The following is a 6,000-nucleotide window of genomic DNA, read 5'->3' as shown; positions in this document are numbered from 1 at the left end:
GTTCCTTCCCTCTCCCAAAGAGCACTGGGATCAACCTGGAGTTCCAATCATTGAAAAGGCTGCTAGCCTTTTTGTCCTGACCCCTTTAGCATGTGGGGCACCACCACCACTTTCGGTAATCAAGCCTTGGCCAGTTGTTTGGGAAAGGGTTTCCTTTTTTGACCTCCTCCTTCAATTGCTTTGAACAGGGAGCGGCTGCTCTGCCAATTTTGTATGGAAAAGGATGAGTTCCAACTGGCTGTCTCCTTGTAAAGCTGCAGCTGTTCCACCTGCTTATGTGAAGAGTGGTGGTGGAGGGGTGACAGGGCAGACAAGAGCCAGAGCTACCCATGGACTTCCAGATGAACTTGGCAGAGAAGGGATGCAGAATCTGCAAGCTGGAGGTGATTTGTGAAGTCATAAAGTAGGGGCAGGGGGGCAGAGGTCTCTCATCATACAATTATGCTCTTTATTGTCGGGGGGACCCTATTTGTTGGTATCATTCCCCCCCCCCTAATATTTCTTTTCCTTTTTGAAATTATTAGCTTGGTTCAAGTTTTTGTTCTTCAGTAACCAGAAGGAGCTCAGAGCTGGTCCTACTTCTAAGCGGAATGATGCAATCCTGATTTCAAATAAAAAATATAAGAGTAGCTTTTCTTTCCATCAGTATTTAGGAATCCTTGCAGCAATGCAAGCCTGCTCTTCAAAAACTCTAAATTTTGTAATGTAGTTTTTGGTTTTTACAAAATTAAACCTCCGGCCTCATCTTTAAAAAAGCATATTTCATTTCTCCCTTTGTTAATAACCTGCCTGTGTTTTCAAGAAATTTACTTGGAAATGAGCACTTAAATATGAAATGCATTTAAAGTTAGATGTTCGAGAAGAGCATTCATTCTAAAATACATATTCATCGATATACTTTATTTTTCTATGTATTAAAAAAGATTTCTTCAGTTAAGGTGGAAATAAATGTAACTATTCTGAAGAATGAATGTGGGAGGAACTAACGCTGACTGGAAATGAACTGAACCCGTTTTCATTGTACCTGAAAGTATCTGCTCTTCTGTTTCAGGCAGCACAATGTTTGATTCTTGCCTCAGATCCCTGCACAGGAGAAAGTTTGTCTTCCCTAGAGGTTTTCAAATCTTTTCAGGCCATGGGACTTATTCTAAAAAAAGGAAAAACCTGGTGAGAATTTTGAATATCAATTAACAAGACCAACCCTTCCTGATCCCACAGTACCATAGTAATGGGGGAGGGGAAGGGGGGAACTGTTTGCAAGGGATTAAGGGCCGTATAACTCCCCACAAAGGACTGAGAAAAAGGCTTTCTGAGAGTGATTTCCCCAGTCCCAAGGAATCCATTCAGGTCTTCACAGGAAAAAAAAACATCTGCTGTAATGCATGTATATGTTACTATTGGAAGAAATGTCCTGTTGGGTTCAGTTCCAAGTGGGGAAAAAGACACTGGAAACCTGGTGGGTGCTTGGAAAGCTGGTTTAATGGTGGACAGGATCACATGGCTTGAGCTCCTGAACAGAAAAGGGGGACCACATGCTTCCAGATGTTGGGTGAAGAAGAGAGAGAGAGAGAATAGGGGGCTTGCTGAGAGTTTCTGGGGTTTTTTATACTCTGTTTGGTCCCACCTCTCTGTTTCCTGTTCCTGTGTAAGAAATGTATTCTGATTGGTGGTCAGACTCCCAGGGGCAGGAGCCTCTTAGCTAACTTTGTAGGTTGTGTGTCTTTTAAAGTCCCAAGCTTGGTTGAGTTCCCAGATGACATGTGATGAGTTTCTCTTACAGATGGGTCTGACTTAAGGAGGTAGGTCTTTGTTATGTAGAATAGACTGGTTCAGGCATTTTAATGGCCCATTGAAAAAGGTGGGGGCTATTAAGAGTGACTCTGTTTCCTGCCTAAAAACACACTTCTCCATTTCTGATCCAGGGAACTATAATATTCTGCCTTTTCAATATTTCCCAGGATATTTCATTCTTCTAGGAGAGGGGTAGGTGCTAACTTCCTATATCCCATGACTTCTAAGGCAATCTCTGTGTATCGAGTTGGTCATTTCACATTCAAGCATGTGTCCTCGCCCCCTGCTATTCATAGCACAAAAATGCCTCAATAATTAGGAAGTTTTCATCTCAACTTCAGCCTACCATAAGAGCAAAGTATTTTTTTTTTCTTGGCTGCACGAATGATTTCTGGTGCTTCATTTACAATCTTGGTGAGAGTCTGGTACCTGGAAGACTCCTCTTGGACAGTTGAAGTCTGCCTGTTCTTATTGGTCACTTTATACTGCCCTGAAAGTCCATTTTCCCTTGGGCTGCTGAAAGACTGGACATCAGATTTCCAAGGATGTATTTACCTGCTTAATGTCTGCCCACGTTTTGGAAACTGCTGCCAGTTATTATATGAATTCTTTGTATACCTTGGGATAGTGATTTTCTGGGAGATACTAGATATATTATTAAATTGTGCTCGTGACCTTGTTTTTATTTTATATTTTAAAATATCTGTGAATGGTTTATCACTAAAAAACAACAAATAAGGATAACCAACAAGAAGACTAAAAGCAAATCCAGAACAGATCAAAACAAAATCAAGGGAACAACCTTCAACTCTTTGACCAACATAAGGGTGAGAACCACATGAATCTGTAAGGAGAGATTATTTCAGAGGTTAGGAACTGCAAAAGAATGGGTACAATTTAGGGTCCTGGAAGATGACATTCTTTAATTTGCAGGACAGAGCATACCCACACTTAGTGATGTGCAGTGATCTGCCTCACCGCTCTCATCATGAAAAGAAAAAAAATGTAAAAGGAAAAAGGCGAGAGCTGAGGTGAGGCTAACTAGCTGCTGCCTCACCGTGAATGGCTGCCTAACTGCCTGTTTAAAAAAGCCTCTAAAAAAGCACCCTCTACTATGAGGCAGGAATACTGCATGCCTCATCTAGTCTGACTTTTTAGGCATTTTATGATCGCTCAAGCAGAGTTAAGCGAGGTTTAAAAGCCTAAAAAGTCACGAGGTAGGTGAGGCATGCAGTTCTCCTGCCTCATAGTAGAGGGCGCTTGTTCTTCCTGTGACTCAACGACACCTCCGCTACCTCTTTTCCCTTTTTCTTCCCTTCTTGCTTGCGATAAAATGATAATAAAGGGGGAGCACAGAGACGTACCTTCATCTCTTCATTAATTTCCCTTTTTACGGAATGAGCCGGCTTCCTGCTTCTTTTATTTTCTGGAGGTCTCACTTCTTTCTCCATTTCTGCCATTTTTTATTTTATTTTATTTTTTTGTTTGGTGTGTGTGTGTGTGTCTCTGTGTGTGGTGTGCATGCGTGTGTGTATGTATCTACTTTGGTGGAGGTGAGATGGCTGCTGGTATTATTTGGGAAAAAGCTTTCAGGGGAAGGTTGTGGAGAGGAAGGGAGGGAGGACAGGGGTGGATTTTAGCGCTGATTTGTTTCCCTTTATTTTCTCTCTCTCTCATTCTCTCCCTTCAGCTCTCTTTCATTTCTCTCTCCCTCTCCCCCTTCTCTCTCTAATTTGTTTCCCTCTCTTTTATCTCTCTCCCATTCTCTCCTTCCAGCTCTCTTTCATTTCTCTCTATCTATCTCTCTTCCTCCCCTTTTCTCTTTCATCTCTTTCTTGCGCATGCAAGCAAAATACCCCAGGATCACGGCGGCGGGGACAGCGACTCCTTCCTCTGCCACCACTGAGAAGTGAATACCTGGCTGCGCTGTGGAGAAGGGCCACACTGTGCAGGAGACTCCTTAGTGCTAGACTCAGGTCAGCTTGAGCCGGGGTCCCTTCATGTTGGCTCAGGAAGGAGGGGAATGGGACCACAGCTTGCGCTGACCTGATCTAGCTCTAGAATTTTGAGCTAGACACATTGGTCCTTTAAATCACTGATAGACTTTTCTGTAAAACAAAAACAACATTGTTGGTTGTTCTAAACTGGGAAAAAGTTGCATCACAGATCTGCCCCAAATGAACATCTTAGTCTTACCCATTAGGTATATTTCCCCAGCACAGTTTTTACCCATCTAAAAACATGAAATAGGCTGCTTCTAGAGGTGTCCCACATTATCTCATGGCCCAAAATAAGAGAATTTGAAGAAGGCCCTGGTTCAGTGGTGGGTGCAGACAGTACGCCCCTGTATGGGCATACCAGAGCCAGCCCAGAGCACCGGATACTTTTCCGGTACAGTGCTCCGGAAGGCCTGCCTGCCTGAGCTCCTCACCTGTCTTTAAACCCTTCGGCACATCCATGTATGTGCATGGCACATACAGCTCCTGCGCGATGCTCCACCGAGCAGCTGGAGTGTTGCGGAGGCTTGCAGAGGCATCACTGGATGATAAAATGCATGCGCACACTGTGCACGTTCATGTGGAGGATGCTGGGCCCCGTTGCAACCGTATTGATTGCAATGGGATCCAGAACCCACCACTTCCCTGGTTGAAAGCAGTCTCTGGATTTGGGAAGACTCATAGGGTGATGAGCTGAGTAAAAGTGGAGGCAAGAGTCTTACATTCTTTCCTTGCCCGCAACTAGGTTTTTCTAACTCTTATTTGCATCTGTTAACTCTCCATATTACAAATGAATCTCAAAACTCAACCCAGCTGCTTTATGAATCATAGTGGTGCCTAGCGGCAAAATTATTCAATTTTCCCCCACTGTTTTTCCTTCAATCTGGTGTAAGACTATTTGTTTTAGAAATTATTAGAAATTATATATATATAACAGCTGTGTGTATGTGTGTGTGTGTGTGTTCCAGCATAACTCTGGAACGCCTTGAGCAATTTCAACTTGGTACACAGATGACTTACTCTCTGGAAACAAATATTGTGGGGGTGAAATATCCCTAAAACCCCTGTGTGTGTGTGTTTGTCTGTGTGTGTGTTCTGTTAAGATACAACCTGTTGTGCCTTAAAATAGCTTCTACTGTACAGCACAGTGGAGTTCCCATGGTAACAGCTTCACAGTACTCCACAAGGGGGCTCCCTCTGGTAAAAGGGAAAATCCAACATTAGAAATTACATTTGGTCCGGTCATTTTCCCCCTATAAATAAATACTCAGGCAATGTCGTGTTATCGGCTGGTTATTTATATAGTCACCCATCTCACAAGATATGAATTTAGGAAATGTAGGATTAAAAATTAATACAATTCCAAGAAAAATCAAAATAAGTATAATCATAATAATTCAATAAGAATTATTACAGACAGACTGAAAAGTCAGGTCTAAACATCAGCAACATTGGGGTCATCCACATGCTGGGGAATAGGCTGTCCCACAAGGCAGGTGCTGTTATAGAGGCCTCACCTAATGACATTGTCTTATAGAAGAGCATCATGTCTCCTCTCCAAAAATGGCTGCCATTCTAGTCTGGGCATGGATCACTTGGTGTATAAGCCCTTAGTAGTAATGGTTCAGTCACCACCAAGGCAAAGCCTGACTGATGACTAAGTGTTGAATTTGTCTTTGCCTGGAGAAATTTGGCAGAATTGTCCACCCAATGTCTCTCACGCACAAATTTGGAAACTGAGGCTTTTTGACCATCAGTAGGCCAAATTCTAGTTGGGGTTGTGATTAGAAGAAGTATCTAAAGATTATTTTAGTCAGGAATTTGTCCCAGCAGTTTATGATGTTCTAGAGCTGGGACCTCAGGTGACACTGGAGAGTCAATCTATGCCACTGTTATATATCAAGATTTGTAATCTCCCCTCCAATCTGAATGAGTTCTGGTTTTGTGAACCCCGCCCCTCCCCATATACCTCAAAAAAAATTTCTGAATGTGCTTAGCTTGAATATCTGATCTGAAAGAAAAATTCGGGTGAATATATGGATTGGATGATGATACACCTCTCGACATTTGTTCTAGTCTTTCTTTTCCTTTTTTTAAAAAAAATCAGTGTTTGGTCTGGCTCACTTTATTGGCTCTTCCTGACAAGGCTGCTGTTGTTCTAAAACTCCATCTTGCTTACAAGGCTGTTGGCCTTGATTTGTAGCAACATTTA

Source organism: Thamnophis sirtalis, unplaced genomic scaffold (assembly GCF_051295495.1).
Source record: "Thamnophis sirtalis isolate CommonGarterSnake01/CBP01778 unplaced genomic scaffold, rThaSir2_p1.2 scaffold_1, whole genome shotgun sequence".
Taxonomy (NCBI): domain Eukaryota; kingdom Metazoa; phylum Chordata; class Lepidosauria; order Squamata; family Natricidae; genus Thamnophis; species Thamnophis sirtalis.
This window is presented reverse-complemented; position numbering follows the sequence as displayed.